The sequence below is a fragment of the Podarcis vaucheri genome (genome assembly GCF_965113315.1).
Source record: "Podarcis vaucheri genome assembly, chromosome: 14".
Taxonomy (NCBI): Eukaryota; Metazoa; Chordata; class Lepidosauria; order Squamata; family Lacertidae; genus Podarcis; species Podarcis vaucheri.
Window position 1 is genome coordinate 9,692,203 of NC_138752.1, and position 18,386 is coordinate 9,710,588.

An 18,386-nucleotide genomic window follows, 5' to 3' on the forward strand; every position below is an offset into this window, starting at 1 on the left:
CCCAACATCAGGGTCTTTTCCAGGGAGTCTTCTCTTCTCATGAGGTGGCCCATGTAGTGGAGTCTCAGCTTCAGGATCTGTCCTTCCAGTGAGCACTCAGGGCTGATTCCCTTAAGAATGGATAGGTTTGATCTTCTTGCAGTCCATGGGACTCTCAAGAGTCTCCTCCAGCACCATATTTAAAAGCATCAATTCTTCAACGATCAGCCTTCTTTGTGGTCCAGCTCTCACTTCCATACATCACTACTGGGAAAACCATAGCTTTAAGCATACGGACCTGTGAAATAGGTGGCAGTGAAAAAAAGCTAAGCAGGGGACAATTCTGTGCCCCTCTTTCCCCCACCAAGCCTCAAAATCTCAAACTGAGTGTTCTGCTTATGGCCACACACCTGCCAGCACAGCTCACTGGCCAGCCATGATTGCTTCTTGGAGACTCAGCTCCCATCAGATGATGCACTTGGCAGCCCAGCTGATGAAGACGGATCCTGTCAACAAAATGGATAGTGATGGGCTCGCTGTGAATCTTTCCCTTCTAATCTCCGAAAGAAAGAAGATGAATGTTGTTTCTGTTTTGCCTCACCGATCCACTGTCTTTTCCCTAAATCTCTGACACTTTTGAAAAGTAGGGATTAACTTTGAGGACCTTGCATTTAGAAATAAATAAAATGGCAAGCCAATGTCTTTTGATGTATTTATTGGGTTCTAACAGGCAGTGCCACTGGAGATGTTCCTTTTGATATGAAGGGGACAGGAGTTAGAGCCTAGAGAAGTCTTTGCTGCTAATTGTTCCAAAATTAAGTTCTGTGGGTGTTTTTCAACTAAATTGTACCTGGAGCAGACCTACTGAAATTAAGCATCATGATTAAGCTGTAAGGAGGTTTAGGTTGAGAGGCAATGGCTCACTATGTTCCAGATGGAGCACCTGTATCCTATGGTTTGGTTCCAAGACTCTATCTTCAGCATTCACCTCACACCTGGGGTGTCCAAGTAGTGCACTCCCTCTGAGAGGCCTAATGCCCATAATTCTTGTGGGCTCTTCCCCCAATAATGCCAGCTAAGAACCTCCCTTCCTCACTCTCCCACCCAGCAAGATATGTTGCTCCAAGAAGGCTCTCCCAAGCAAGGTCCCAGAGGGTAAGATAAAGATTTCTGTATATGTTCCCCCATAAAAAATATGCATCTGTGTGGGTTGGGGGTTAGCTGAAGCTGCATTGCAAACCTCAGAGAAGTGCACAGACCTATGAAGTAGGTCAGTTCCCTTTAAAAATGCAGACTGAACAAAATTCTCCACCATTCCAACCAGGCTGTTAGTCATGAGACGGCCTTTCCAGCTCAAGTGGGAGAGAGGATGGAGAAGCCACTTGCCTGCTGCTTCCATGACACGGCAGCTGTTCTTTCCCCCTCCCCCTCTGCCTGGACTTCCCCTGCATTTGGGGGCTTCGGTAATGTGGGGAGTGGGGTAAGATCCTGCACCAACATTCTCCCTTTCAAGATTGAAGGCATGAAAGGCATGACATTGACACATTTCCTCCAGCTGCAGATTCACTTGCTGGCCAGGCTAATATATCTACACACACACACACGAGTGTGGTTTTTCCCTCCAGACAGTTTGCCTCCTTTCCCTCCCAGCACAACCCAGCTCCATCTGTCCTCTAAAAATACCTGATTCTTTCAGAGATAGAGACAGAGAGAAATTGTGCCAGTTTCTCATCTGCATTCAAACATGTGCTAGAGCTCTCCATGGCTACCCCAACAACCAGTGGAATTGCAGTACTTCCAACAAAGCACTGCTCCTGTCGAGAATGTGCTTGCTTTGTTTCTGCTTTCTGCTTCTTGAGAGTCAGGGTGGCTTTGTGGTTTAAGTATGGGTGGGAAATCTCAGGCCCTGGGCCCAAAAGCATTCCTTGCTTTTGGGCCCTGGAACTCTCCCAGGCTCCACCCCCTGTTCCTAGTACACCCCCCTCACTGCTTTCCCCTCCCCTGAGCATTTTTGCATGGCAGGAATACATCTTTGAACTCTGGTAATGCCTCTTGCTTGACTGCATGGGTGAAAGAGAGGTGTGTGTGAGAGAGTGTGGCCTCCAGTGCAGAGCTATCATATACATTAGTTCTGCCCACATCTGCCTCTCACTCTGCCCACCACTGACATGTGACTCGCAAAAGGTTGCCCAGAAGAGAATAGGTACTGAGAAATGTCCTCCACTCCTATCCTTGCCCTGGTGAGCATAGTGCCGCTGCTACCAATGGAGGGACAACATTGCCTCCCACTTCCTTTTTGAGATGATAGTCAGGACCCAAGAGCAAGTTAGGATGGAAGGACAACCCAGAGACAGGAGCAAAGATCAAGTCAGAAGTCAGGAGCAAAGAACAAACATGGCGCAGGTACACACCAGAGCCCAGGAAGGCCTTGATTCTCAAGCAACTGGAGCAGGATGACCTCTTACAGACCATCCTGGCAGGACGACTCAGTGGCCAACCTGGGTTGGTGGGATAAGTCCTGAACCTCATTTAGAAACTGCCACCTGCAGTTCAGTGGCTTACAACATGAGGCTGCTGTCCACACATTCAAGCACCTTATGACAAACTTGGGTATTGGGTTCTTACTGTTTAAAAGTGGGTACTTTTGTTTGCATGTATGAAATGTTAGAAGCTATATTAGAGTCCCCCCCTTCATGGATCACTGCCTTGCCGTGGCGAAGGGGCTTGAAGAACTCAGAGAAGCTATGAACTACGCCGAGCAGGGCACCCAAGATGAACAGGTCATAGTGGAGAGTTTTGACCAAACGTGATCCACCTGGAGTAGGAATCGGCAAGCCACTCCAGTATCCCTGCCAAGAAAACTCCATGGACAAAGACAACAGGCATATAAAAGTTATGACACTGGAAGATGAGCCCCTCAGGTCGGAAGGTGTCCAACATGCTACTGGGGAAGAGCGGAGGACAAGTACAAGTAGATCCAGAGCTGATGAAGCGGCTGGGCCAAAGCCGAAAGGACGCTCAGTTGTGGATATGCATGGAAGCGAAAGGAAAGTCCAATGCTGTAAAGAAAAATATTGCATAGGAACCTGGAATGTAAGAACCATGAACCTGGGTAAGTTGGATGTGGTCAAAAATGAGATGGCAAGAATAAATATTGACATCCTGGGCATCAGTGAGCTAAAATGGACGGGAATGGGCGAATTCAGTTCGGATGACTACCATATCTACTACTGTGGGCAAGAAACCCGTAAGAGAAATGGAGTGGCCCTCATAGTCAACAAAAGAGTGGTGAAAGCTGTACTGGGATGCAGTCTCAAAAATGATAGAATGATCTCGATACGAATCCATGGCAGACCTTTTAACATCACAGTAATCCAAGTTTATGCACCAACTACTGGTGCTGAAGAAACTGAAATTGACCAGTTCTATGAAGACTTACAAAACCTTATCGAAGTGACACCAAAGAAGGATGTTCTGCTCATTATAGGGGATTGGAATGCTAAAGTAGGGAATCAAGAGATAAAAGGAACAACTGGCAAATTTGGCCTTGGAGATCAAAACGAAGCAGGGCAAAGGCTAATAGAGTTCTGTCAAGAGAACAAGCTGGTCATCACAAACACGCTTTTCCAACAACACAAGAGACGACTCTACACATGGACATCCCCAGATGGGCAACATCGAAATCAGATTGATTATATTCTCTGCAGCCAAAGATGGAGAAGCTCTATACAGTCAGCAAAAACAAGACCTGGAGCTGACTGTGGCTCAGATCATCAGCTCCTTATAGCAAAATTCAAGCTTAAACTGAAGAAAGTAGGAAAAACCACTGGACAGGTAAGATACAATCTAAACCAAATCCCTTATGAATACACAGTGGAAGTGAGGAACAGGTTTAAGGATTTAGATTTGCTGGACAGAGTGCCTGAAGAACTATGGATGGAGGCTCGCAACATTATACAGGAGGCAGCAACTAAAACCATCCCAATGAAAAAGAAATGCAAGAAAGCAAAGTGGCTGTCCAACGAGGCCTTACAAATAGCGGGGGAGAGAAGGCAAGCAAAATGCGAGGGAGATAGTGAAAGATACAGGAAATTGAATGCAGATTTCCAAAGAACAGCAAGGAGAGACAAGAAGGCCTTCTTAAACGAGCAATGCAAAGAAATAGAGGAAAGCAACAGAATGGGAAGAACCAGAGATCTGTTCAAGAAAATCGGAAATATGAAAGGAACATTTCGTACAAAGATTACCATAATAAAGGACAAAAGTGGTAAAGATCTAACTGAAGCAGAAGACATCAAGAAGAGGTGGCAAGAATACACAGAGGAATTATACCAGAAAGATATGGATGTCTCGTACACCCCAGGTAGTGTGGTTGCTGACCTTGAGCCAGACATCCTGGAGAGTGAAGTCAAATGGGCCTTAGAAAGCACTGCAAATAACAAGGCCAGTGGAAGTGATGGTATTCCAGCTGAACTGTTTAAAATTTTAAAAGATGAAGCTGTTAAGGTGCTACACTCAATATGCCAGCAAGTTTGGAAAACTCAGCAGTGGCCAGAGGACTGGAGAAGCTCAGTCTACATTCCAATCCCAAAGAAAGGCAGTGCCAAAGAATGCTCCAACTACCGCACAATTGCACTCATTTCACATGCTAGCAAGGTTATGCTTAAAATTCTACAAGGAAGGCTCAAGCAGTATGTGGACCGAGAACTCCCAGAAGTGCAAGCTGGATTTAGAAGAGGCAGAAGAACCAGAGACCAAATTGCAAACATGCGCTGGATTATGGAGAAAGCTAGAGAGTTCCAGAAAGACATCTACTTCTGCTTCATTGACTATGCAAAAGCCTTTGACTGTGTTGACCACAGCAAACTATGGCAAGTTCTTAAAGAAATGGGAGTGCCTGACCACCTCATCTGTCTCCTGCGAAATCTCTATGTGGGACAAGAAGCTACAGTTAGAACTGGATATGGAACAACTGATTGGTTCCAAATTGGGAAAGGAGTACGGCAAGGCTGTATATTGTCTCCCTGCTTATTTAACTTATATGCAGAATTCATCATGCGAAAGGCTGGGATGGATGAATCCCAAGCCGGAATTAAGATTGCCGGAAGAAATATCAACAACCTCAGATATGCAGATGACACAACCTTGATGGCAGAAAGTGAAGAGGAATTAAAGAACCTTTTAATGAGGGTGAAAGAGGAGAGCGCAAAATATGGTCTGAAGCTCAACATCAAAAAAACGAAGATCATGGCCACTGGGCCCATCACCTCCTGGCAAATAGATGGGGAAGAAATGGAGGCAGTGAGAGATTTTACTTTCTTGGGCTCCATGATCAGTGCAGATGGTGACAGCAGTCACGAAATTAAAAGACGCCTGCTCCTTGGGAGAAAGGCGATGGCAAGCCTAGACAACATCTTAAAAAGCAGAGACATCACCTTGCCAACAAAGGTCCGTATAGTAAAAGCCATGGTTTTCCCAGTAGTGATGTATGGAAGTGAGAGCTGGACCATAAAGAAGGCTGATCGCCGAAGAATTGATGCTTTTGAATTATGGTGCTGGAGAAGACTCTTGAGAGTCCCATGGACTGCAAGAAGATCAAACCTCTCCATTCTGAAGGAAATCAGCCCTGAGTGCTCACTGGAAGGACAGATCGTGAAACTGAGGCTCCAATACTTTGGCCACCTCATGAGAAGAGAGGACTCCCTGGAAAAGACCCTGATGTTGGGAAAGATGGAGGGCACAAGGAGAAGGGGACGACAGAGAATGAGATGGTTGGATGGTGTTCTTGAAGCTACTAGCTTGAGTTTGATCAAACTGCGGGAGGCAGTGGAGGACAGAAGTGCCTGGCGTGCTCTGGTCCATGGGGTCACGAAGAGTCGGACACGACTAAACGACTAAACAACAACAACAACAACAAAATATTAGAGTCCCATTCAGAATAGGCCTTGGGTTCAAATCCCCTCAGCCATGAAACTTAGCAGGTAGATGCCAGGCCAGTGTCTTGCTCAACCTAGCTTACCTGACACAACTGTGAGAATAAAATGTGTGTGTATATATGTGTGCCTGAGGGATGAGGAACCTGTGACCCTCCAGATTTTGCTGGACCCCAACTCCCAGCAATGTGCTCAGCTGAGGAGAGCAAACATTTGAGGCTCTGAATCCTCTCAGGAAAAGATGGGCATGGAAGAAATTAACACAGGCTGGTAGAGCAAAGTGCCCATACCCCCTACATCTCACTGGCTAAATCCTCGTCAGATTGTTATAAATAAAGCATATGCATGCCTGGGATATTTTTAGCCCTCTCGCATCTGTCTAAGCAAACAGCGATGGCCCACAGCCACGATTCAGCTGGCGGAGAGTGCCTTGCATAGCCAGGCATGTTTAGGCAATATTCAGAGGTCCACCAAGCAAAAGCTGGGCTGGGCTCTGCAGGAATTCTCATTAGATGTTCAATGGCTGGAAAATGGAGGCAAAGAACCAGACCAAAACTAGATTTAGATTGACTCTTGGGACCATTTTGCTCCTGCTGACCTATGTAATCCGCACCACCCACACCTGCGATTTTGTGCCCATTCTTAAGTGGTGTTGTGAGAAAGTCTTAGCATGGGCTCAAACTACAACTGGCCGCACTGCTTCCACTTAGACTAGGCCCATGTTAACAGCCTGAAATGAAGCAAGGTTGTTTCTCCACACTACGCCGCTGAATTTCAAGTTGCATTCTTGCATTGCTGTGCAGACCAGAGGTTTGTTTCCCCACACCAAGCTCCAGTTTGCTGATGCTCTCATCTGAGCATGTGCAATGGCTGCCTGAAATGTACACACCTCAGCTGAACTGTGGCTTCCTTTTTCAAATAGGAGGGAACCTGGTTTGCGGGAAACCTCATCATAAAGGAGCATTATGGTACGGCACCTTGTGGTATGGCACATATGGTGGACCTGTCCATTGGTCAAGACTTTCTGCACTGCAGTTAGCTCTCGACATATAGAGGCAGAGGGATGCAGGAATAGCAGTGGAGACAATAAAGAGATTGTGGGGCTATTTTAGAATCATAGAATCATAGAGTTGGAAGAGACCACAAGGGCCATCGAGTCCAACCCCCTGCCAAGCAGGAAACACCATCAGAGCACGCCTGACATATGGTTGTCAAGCCTCTGCTTAAAGACCTCCAAAGTAGGAGACTCCACCACACTCCTTGGCAGCAAATTCCACTGTCGAACAGCTCTTACTGTCAGGAAGTTCTTCCTAATGTTTAGGGGGAATCTTCTTTCTTGTAGTTTGGATCCATTGCTCCGTGTCCGCTTCTCTGGAGAAGCAGAAAACAACCTTTCTCCCTCCTCTATGTGACATCCTTTTATATATTTGAACATGGCTATCATATCACCCCTTAACCTCCTCTTCTCCAGGCTAAACATGCCCAGCTCCCTTAGCCGTTCCTCATAAGGCATCATTTCCAGGCCTTTGACCATTTTGGTTGCCCTCCTCTGGACACGTTCCATTTTGTCAGTGTCCTTCTTGAACTGTGGTGCCCAGAACTGGACACAGTACTCCAGGTGAGGTCTGACCAGAGCAGAATACAGTGGCACTATTACTTCCCTTGATCTAGATGCTATTTTGCCCCTCCTCTCTCCCTCATATGATGGTTATCATGCGTGAAGAGCTCTTTGATCTTGTATCTAGCTCCGCATAGAACTATCCATGGTCCTGAACACTTGGTGTCTGGCCTCTACCCTTGGCACACTCAGTGCACCCCAAGAGGACTCTGTTTTTTAGTTCCTACCATGCTGGGACAATGGGAAAACATTGGTTGGCGGAAGGGGGACAACTGCATTATCCCCTTTGCTCACCTGTGTGAGGTAGTGTGGTCTTTCAGTTCTCTGTTGCAGCAGGAGGGATGCTAGCACAGCACAAAGGAAACTAGGAATATTGGTTCCTCTGACTCAGTATTGCCTACATTGATGGGAAGTGGGTTTCAGACTGGGGTTTCTCCCAGCCCTACCTGAAGGTGCCAGGGATTGAACCCAGGGCTTCCTGCATGAAAAGCAGATGCTCTACCACTGAGCTAGTCCTTCCCCCAACACCATTGTAATGCAACTATGCTGCCATAATGAAACATGATAGCAGGAAGACTTAATCTCCAGCCTGTCCTACTCAGCTGGTAAAACTGGAGGATGAGGTCATGCTGTAAGTTAGAAAGATTCATGTCAGGCAATGTGTGGTATTTCAACTCCATAAAAATCCAAGGAATCCGAAGAGAGTGAGATCTATGAGACCTCCCCACTAGATAAAACTTTTTAGCTCTTGTTTGTTTTAAACTTTGCCCATTTTTATGAGGAGTGCAACAGAAAAGAATGTGTGAGAAATTGGTTCTTTCCCCATCAGACTAACACACACCACTCTTCGGATTGGCCATGGAGATTTATTGAATGTCAGCTGCTGTGCAGAAGCAGTGAATTTCCATAAAACTCCCTTTATTGACATGTATCCCCTTGTCAGTCTTTTGTCTTTTTTACACTTTGGTTTTCCGGCAAGCTTTACAAGAGGATTTTGTTTTCATTATGAGGAATGATTGCCCAGCTTTCTCCCCGAATGAAGTCTCTGGAGTGGTGGGGTCTGGTTGGGTTGCTCTCAAATATATTATCAGTACCGGAGCAAGCCTGCCGCAGAAAATTCCAGGGGGTGGGGCAGCTGCCTCCTTACCCTGACTCACCTCCATCAGTGGTGAGTCCCAGATGAAAGGAAGAGGTTAGCCTGAGGTTGTGTATCCATTGGTTCTGCACAGGAAGCCCCTGAGCAATGGATGTGTGTGTCAAGACTGTGTTGTGGGCAGCAGTCTAAGGTTATTCAGGAGCCATGGAACTCAGCAGTGAGTCAGGACAGGATGGCATCCCAGGAGGCAGAGTCAAGGAGCAAGGCAGAAGTCTGGACCAAAAAACAACAACTAAAGATACAGAAATGCTCAGGAAGATACAAGCTTTAAAAGCTTTATTATGCCCTGTCAAACCACTGGCTTATTAGCAGCAGTTCTCCATGATTTCAGACACAGTTCTCTCCCAGCCCTATTTGGAGATGCTGAAGAATGAATCCAGGACCTTCCACATGCCAAGTAGATGAACCACCCTAGGCTATGGCCCTTCCCCTGGGTCTTGTTGATGAAGCAACAAGGGCTCCCTCTTCCTGTCTAGGATGATCCAATGGCTAGCCAGAGTGGAAGGAGTCTGTCCAGGACCTGAAAGTACTTTACTGGGATTTCAGTGGTTCACTGTACAGGGAAGCTGCATGCAGATAGGAACTTAGGGATCTGCTTTCTACTGAGCCAAGCCATTCATACATCCAGCTCCAAATTGTCTACACTGACAGTCAGGGACTCTGCAGATTTGGATAAGATTCTCTCCCAGCCCTGCCTGAAGATTCAAGGGAATGAACCTTTGGTGTGCAAAGCAGAAGATCTATGACTGAGCTATGGACTTTTGTCTAATCCTATCAGTGAGGAAGCCAAGCCTTTAACAGCATAAGACCCATCTGCACTATACATTTCATCATCATCATCATTTTTAATTTGTATACTGCCTTTCTATCTTACAATACTCAAGGCAGTTTACAAGCTGAAGAAATAAAAAATGTACATCTTATAACAATCTAATGCAATACAAAAATGTGATAATAAAACATAACTTTAAAATAGGCAACCGCCATCAAAAAAGTAACTTTCAACAATCATTAGAATAGTATAAAATATTCCAGGTTAGCGCCTCCGGCAATGGCAGATTTCCTCTGATCGGGAGGAATCCGCTCCGTGGAAATCAGGGTCTGGACCGCCACGGCGAGGCGGAGACCCACTAAAAACCACAGGCGGGAGAAGCCTGTGGACGTGGGATTCGGCTAGCACCTTTTGCGCCTCCGCTACTCGCGGGGAAACCCGGTTTCGGGGTTCCGGAGCGACGTGGGGTGAGTGGCGCAGCGCTTCGAATTGACTGCTTCTTTCACGGAGTGAAGCCGCATTGCTGTTGCCGGAGAGCGCTGACTTTTTCCTGTGGACAATTGGACTTTAAACAACTACCCATGAGTAGAATGGAAAATTGGATCTTTAAACATCTTAATTTGGCATCAAAACGGGAAGGCTTCAAACAGGAAGTCCGCCTTCCTCTTTTGTAAATAGATTGAAGCAAAGACGTTGCAAACTAAAGTCTGGAAAGCCTTTTGTAAAGGATTAAATCTCCATCGGTTAAAATTACTAAACCCCCCTTGGAAGCAGGAGAAGAGGGGGGAAATTTTAGATTGCCTAAGCCTGCAGGAGAGAGAGTGAAGAAAGATAAATTACCACCGTTTTGAACCTGGGAACGGGCTACCAGTAAGATCGACGTTTTGGGAAAGTTCATTGACTGTGAATAAAATGTATGTTGACAAATAGTTAAATAAGAGAAATATATTGTTTCCATTGTTTCCTTTTGCATTTAAAAAGGAGCAAAAGTAACTGAAATTGAACTAACTTTGTTGCTGGATCTGCGTTTAAAAGGATGGATACAAATAGAAATTGTTTCCCCTAGAGGGAGCTTTTGAAACTGTTGCAGGAGTGGAGCTGGGGAATTTTCCAGCTGTAGAGATTAAAGACCGTGAGAATCAGAGATTGACCTTGGACAAGAATGTTGACAGAAGAAGCCTTAGTGATTGCATTTTGCAAGACAAGTGCTTTATTGGAACAGCTTCATGAGAAGATGGATGTGAGGATTATTAAAATTGACAATTTGGGACAAAAAATGACTGATTTGGGACAAAAAGTGAATACCTATACAGAAACAACTCAGGAATTGATTCAGGAATCTGTTTTGACATGGCAAGCTGTGGAGAAGACGAAGGAGAAAGCTGTTGTTGAACCTCAAGTAATTCAAGTGGAGAGAGCTCTGGCCTTACAGAGGCAATTTGATGAACATAAGCTGTTGCCTTTTACGATTGAATCTAGAGAAAGCCAGATTCGGAGGGATGGAGTCCCGCTTGGATTGGAGAAGGAAAGTTGGATAGATCCCCTTATGCAGGGATGTTCTGACTTTTGGGATCTGGATTTGGGTCAGGGGGAGATTGGAGTTGGGGGGGCTTTAGCTTTGGAGGGATTTTGAAACATGCTCTGAAATATCTTTTGGACTTTAGTTCTGACTATGGAGAATGGGCTGACCTGTCGAGAAGGAATAAAGACATTGTTAGGTTGGAGTTTCCCCGAGATCTACTCCTCAGTGCCAAAGGAAGGAAATTAAGAACAAGATCAGCAGAAGATAAAGTAAAGTACTGCAGAAGGGACATGGAAAAGAGCTAAGAGCCTCAGATAGAAGATCACCAGGTTGATGGACCATATGGAATTGATAGAAAGGACTGACAGAATCCGAGACCAGGGAGAAGAGACGGTGGAAGAAGATTGGAAAAAAGTTTTAAAATTTATTTAGAGAAATATTGTAAAATTAATGAGTGTTAGAAAAATGTTGGAATGAAATTATACGGCTTTAGTAGAAATGTTATAAGGAGTTAAGTATAAATAAGTTTTAGGGTTTTAATGGTAAGATAAGGTTAAAATAAATTAAGACAATTAAATGACAGAAAACAGTGAAAGATGGAAAGGATTTGCTGAAATAATTAATAGCTAGAACACAAAAAAGGGAGGTGTGAGGAGGTCGATGAAACAAGTTAATGAAAGATAAAGATATGGAAATACTGGATGTGTTTTTAATTATTTTTGCTTTTGTTTTTGTTTTGATGTATTGTGTCTTTTGTTTTTTATATGTACTGTAATGTATTGATTTGTATTGTTTACTTTTTCCTCTTTCTTTTCTATTTCTTTCTGTAATTCTTAAACTTTTAATAAATATTATTTTTTAAAAATAGAATAGTATAAAATAATAATATCAACATATAAAAGTTAAACAGAAATCCACTCAACAGTTACAATAATATCTAAACTATAATCAATAAAACAACGGCAAGCCAGCACATAAAACAATACAATATACATTGAGAAGCAGAGGGTGGAGCAAGGCAGGTGGAAGGAGGCCTTGCCTGATGGAGTCTCTCCCCTCACATTTGAAGCGACATCATCTTACTTTAAACAGCCATGGCTCCCCCCCCCCCCAAGAATCACAGGAACTGTAGTTTGCTAAGAGGGCTGAGAGTTAGTAGAAGACTCTGTGTCCCCCTCCCAGAACTACAGTGGTCACAGTGGCGTAGCGTGGGTTGTCAGCACCTGGGGCAAGGCAAGTAATTTGCGCCCCCTAGCCCGTGGATTTGCGCCCCCTAACCCCCAGATGTTGCGCCTGGTGTGGCCGGCCCCCCCTGCACCCCCCACGCTACGCCACTGAGTGGTCAGAGCAGCTTGTGGAGCTGGGAAAGGCAAGAGGCAGCACCACAGAAGCCAGCCTCTCCATCATAAAAGGTCCCAGGCTGGGTTACAACCGTATAGAAAATAAAAGTTGAAAATCAGTTAAAACAATTTACAATAGAGATGGTCCTAAATATTTATGTATCTCAGGTGTCTAAGACCAGGATGAAGGAGCACATCTTCAGCATATGGTAGAAGCTCTACAATGAAGGTGCCAGCCTGTGGCGATCACACAGGGTCTCCGGACGTTTGGCGGTCTATTGATCCCTGTGCCACCACTGTGATTGCTTCCCCGCTGCCACCAACCCGTTTCTCTCGGGTACACACAGAGTCCAGACAGTTGTTAACATTAAGTCAAATAAGCAAGTTTATTTTATAAATATTAACAAGGTTATGGTTTCAGATATTTTTCTTGTCAGTTTCTTAATCTTAGTTTCTTTACTCACCTATACCTTCCTAGTAACTTCTAACTGATTATCCCAACTGTCTCTCTTACTCCTCCTAACAGTTTCTCTCACTCTCACACATCAAAACTAGACCAACCCACAGACATATCCTCCCTCTTCCTTCTCCAACTCCCAACTAACTCCAACTCTACTCTAACTCCACCCCTTGGGTTCCCACTGGCCAATCACTTCACACTCATTTAACCCTTTTCTTATGACCCACCCAGGAGGACAAACGCCACAGAGCCTGCCAGGTATACCTCCCTGGGGAAGGAATTCCACAAATTAGGAGTTGCTGCAGAGAATGCCCTCTATTGAGGCATCATGACCTCCCAAACTTCAAATGGAATTGGAAGCACTAAGAGGGTCCTCTCTGCCGATCTTAATGCCCAATAGTGCCTGCAGGGAAAGCGGTGCTATTTTAGATATTTTGGGCCTAAGTCATTTAAACTTCTTGAACTGGGCCCAGAAATGATCTGGCAACCAGTGAAATGACCAGTAAAGGTAAAGGTACAGGCACCTCTGACCATTAGGTCCAGTCGCAGATGACTCTGGGGTTGCAGCGCTCATCTCGGTTTATTGGCTGAGGGAGCCGGCGTACAGCTTCCGGGTCATGTGGCCAGCATGACTAAGCCACTTCTGGCGAACAAGAGCAGCGCACAGAAATGCCGTTTACCTTCCCACCGGAGTGGTACCTATTTATCTACTTGCACTTTTGTGCTTTCGAACTGCTAGGTTGGCAGGAGCAGGGACTGAGCAATGAGAGCTCACCCCGTCGTGGGGATTCGAACCGCCAACCTTCTGATCGGCAAGCCCTAGGCTCTGTCGTTTAACCCACAGTGCCACCTGCGTCCCAAAATGACCAGTAAGAGTGACTAATTCTTTCTCTCTTTCCATTGGGATGGAATTTAATTCTACATCCGCACTAGCAATATGTACCCCTCTAGTATGAAAAATGCACACATACATCGCAATTCACTTCTTATCTTTTTTCTTCAGAATCCAGGCCTTTTAGCTGCTCAGAACTTCCCACTCCGTACCCCAGTTTAATGGTAAAAGTTCTGTTACATGTGGATAGACTCTGTGACTTTGATGCCAATGGGATGACCTCTTCGAATGGTCTGTTCTGATGCCTCCCTCTTCCATTGCTGCCATGCAAGGACTGACTGGCACAAATGCAAGGAATTGTTTCATAAGCCTGGTAGGGCATCCATCGCTCTCTGGCTCTGAAAATCAATCATCTTTACTTCAAATATACATCTTGGTGTGAGAGGCATAGATCTAACCTGTTTCTGCCTGCAGCTAGTTTTGTAGCCAGCTTTTCATTTATTTTAAAAAGCAAAACAAGGGGAGGGGGACAGAAAATGCTTTGGAACCATGTTAATTTCCTACCTGTTCTTCTGTTGTGGCTATGGTGGAATGGCAATTATTTTGTTTGTTTATTTCTTTCACAATATTTACATCCCACTTGATTGTAATAAAAACTCAAAGCGGGTTGTCAAAAATAACAAAACAGAATTATCAGTAAAAAAAAGGGTTGTAAAACAAGTATTTAAAACATTAAAGGGAAATATTAAAATCCACAATAAATTAAGCAGAGATTGAAACACATGATGACTTCTGCATGCGTGGATATGCTTGCTTAAACGAAAACTTTTCAGCAGGCACTGAAAAGAGCATGGTGACGGTGCCTGCCTCACTATGTATAGCTCAGTTGGTTAGAGTGTGGTGCTAATAACGCCAAGGTTGCAGGTTCGATCCCCGTATGGGACAGCTACATATTCCTGCATTACAAGAGATAACCTTCAGGGTCCCTTCCAACTCTACAATTCTATGATTCTATGTCAATCAGCAGGGAGTTCTGAAGTATGGATGCTGCCACGCTAAAAGAGCAGCTTCTTACAAGCGTGGGAGGAGTACTATTTGCCAATGGTAGCCCCTTGAGCTTGGCCTGGTGTGGGTGGCAGGTGAATGTGACCTGGCTGCTCAGCTGATCTGTTTGTACATGTAGCATTTTATGTATTGACTCCCTTTTTTTGCTGATATTGTCTTATTTGCAGACTGTCTTGCCAGAGTGGTGCATGCTCTAGTTATCTCCTGCTTGGACTACTGCAATGTGCTCTATGTGGGGCTACCTTTGAAGGTGACTCGGAAACTGCAATTAATCCAGAATGCAGCAGCTAGACTGGTGACTGGGAGCGGCCACTGAGACCATATAACACCAGTCCTGAGAGATCTGCATTGGCTCTCAGTACACTTCCAAGCACAATTCAAAGTGTTGGTGCTGACCTTTAAAGCCTTAAACGGCCTTGGTCCTGTATACATGAAGGAGCATCTCCACCCCCATCGTCCAGCCCAGACACTGAGGTCCAGCGCCGAGGGCCTTCTGGCAGTTCCCTCACTGTGAGAAGTGAGATTACAGGGAACCAGGCAGAGGGCCTTCTCGGTAGTGGTGCCTGCCCTGTGGAACACCTTCCCAGCAGATGTCAAGGCAATAAGCAACTATTTTACTTTTAAAAGACAAGTAAAGGTGGCCCTGTTTAGGGAAGTTTTTAATGTTTGATGCTGTATTGTGTTTTTGATACTCAGTTGGAGGCCACCCAGAGTGGCTGGGAAGCCCAGCCAGATGGGTGGGGTATAAATAATAAATTCTTCTTCTTCTTCTTCTTCTTCTTCTTCTTCTTCTTCTTCTTCTTCTTCTTCTTCTTCTTCTTCTTCTTCCTAATCTAATTATCCTACTTTGCTTTTTGTAGGTGACGTAACCCCTTGAGCTTGGCATGGTGTAAATAATGATGTTTCATTATTATTTTTAATACAGTACTTTGCTATTGTCTTATAAGCTTGTATGTGAAATGAACCTTTGTTTAATTTTATATTTTTTATTGTTGCAGGATGGGAAGGGGACTTTCTTGTATGTAGTATGGGAGCATACACGTTATGCTGTGTGAATGGCTGTTGTTGCAAGTGCACACAACTGATTCGCCCCATTGAGCTGGTTCAACAATGCAATGTGCCAACAACACATGCAAACAAATGGTGTGTGTTTTTACACACATGCTCCTGTGCCTTGAAGCATCCTTCCCTAACCTTTGGCCCTCTGGATGACTCCAGCTCCCATCAGTTATAGACATCATGCCCAGTGGTCAGAGACTGCTATTCCCAGCTTTCGACAGTATCAGAAGTTGTGCAAAGTTTCCATATTGAATCCCTAGTGTCTCCAATTAATGCCAAGACGGGAAACCTGGTGCAGATATTCTTGGACTACATGCCTATGTTGTTGAACTCCAACTCCCATCAGTTCCAGCAACAGTGGCCAGTGGTCAGAGACCATAAGAGTTAGTGTGCAAGTTATTGGGGAAGAGTGTCTTGGAGGGACACTACATGTAAGGTATTGTGATGGACAGTAAAATGCTGCCTGGGCCACTAACTTGGGAGCTTTACCACACTCTGAGGGCATTAAAATATTACAAAGAAGCAATGCCACCACTGGTGATGGTCCCACCCCCCTGCAAAAGAATACTCCAAGAATATTGCATAAAAATTGTTCTCTTTCTGGGAGTGAATTTTGCTGCCTTTCCAGCTGCCAGCAGAAAATTCTCTTCTCTGGATTTTTGGCTAATCTCTAGGATGCTGCAGCCTCTGTTGTTGCATTTAATCCTGGCCATGTGCTGGGGCAAAGGAGCAATGTTCAATAACCAAGAGGGGGGCCCATGCAGCCCTTTCATTTCTTTTCTTTGTACCTGCTGTCCCTTCTTTGTCCCCCAAGCGATCGAAGAGCCTCTAAATGCTGAAAGAGACATCAGCCCCAATCCTGCCAAGCATCTGTCCCCATCTATTCTGCACAGGAGCTATAAACATGATGGACGGAATACATCAGGGAGGAAATAGAGGGATAAATCAAAGAGGCAAATACAGATTTGTATTCATTTAAAGTTTCTACCTTGCAAGAGGTAATGACTTTCTCTCCAAGTATGCGCCTGAATGCAGGAAGAGAAAACCAACAAGACAGATGCTCCTCCCTGTTGGCATTGGGGGGGGTGGTATCACCAATTTAGGGTTGAAGACCTTGGGACCCAACTACTGCATGCTTGGTGTCAAGAACGACCTTCCAGAGGCAAAGTATGATAACCAGAGGATCCCAAAGGGACGAGACAAGGAGCCATTGTCAAAGGCTGGCAAGGAGAAGAGCAGGAGTCCCAGTTCAGTGCAATATGGCTCCCTGTGGTGAGCCGCTAAGGCAGCCTTCCCAGTCTGCTGCCCTCCAGATGGGTTGGACTATCAGCCTGAGCTAGCATGGCCAACGGCCAGAGAAGATGGGCGTTGCAGACCAAAACATATGAAGGGCACCAGGTTGCGGGGAGCAACACTTAGGCAGAGATGCTTCTGGATCTGTGCGCTGATGAGGGAGCTCTGGAATCTTCTGGTGGCTTTGTATTATTTGCCTTATTTATTAGCATTCCAAGAAGCTGCAACTCTGCATCACAGTAGATTGGTGGAATTCCAGTGTGTCAACCACACACATGCCACGAGCCTTTCTATTTTCTGCACAGCATCTCTTGCAACCTCCCCCCCCCCATATGAAGTAAATGTAAAGTAGCAGAAAAATGTGTTATACCTATCGGAAGCAGTAGAAACCCCACATAAGCCCTCTTCCCTTGTGTGCAGGCTGAATGCAAATGGGGAAGCTATTCGCTGACCCTACTCTTAACGTAGGCACTTTCACTTTGATGTTAGAATAGAAACCTCATGGATATGGCTATCTATGCACCTCCTTTTCTCGTTCTCTCCGCGATCAGGAGCCCAGCTTTTTCAGGATTCTCAATCCTGTGGGGGAAAGCCTGCATGTGCACAGCAAAGTGTGTATGTATGTTCCAGCCTTGGAAGAATGCATGAGGATTGGGAAGAATAGTGCCTGCATTCTGCCCCACCCCACATAATGCATTCACAAATTGTATGGGAAAGGCTATAGATGAAGAGAAGGTGTCCAGGTATGATTTTATATGTTAATATAAGGCCCTGTAAAGCTCAGAGCCTCAGGTTACTTGGGAGATGGCCTTATCCCATGGGTATTGAATAGAACATTGGTTATCCTTAACATTTCTCCTTAAAGTCTCAAAAATATCAGAATACTGCTCCAAAGTAACTCAAAGCAGGGCTTTCAGTGCGACTGCTCCTGTTTTCTGGAATGCCATCCCTGGTGAGCCCAGTTTCTGTACATTTCAGAAACAACTGAAGACATTTTTGTTCTGACAAGCTTTTATAGTTGGCTGAAAAGGTCTCTGCCTTATGTGTTCATTTTGCATTGTTTTCCAACTTATCTTTAGTTTTAAAAAATTAATTTTAGCTCTTTTAATGGCATGTTTGTAAATTGCCTCGAGACGCATATACAAGGAAATTCATACATACATAGGATGTCTATAGAGGCACACAGTTCTTTAAGTACATAGCGACTAAAATATCATGTGTAAATCTTGGCAAACCTTTTAAAATTCCTTCTTTACCAGGAGAGAGAAAGGTATTGGAGCCAGGTTGCTTTTGCCAACGCTACATCCTTCATCCACAGACACATCCCTGTTACTGAACATAAACCATTGGCAGCATT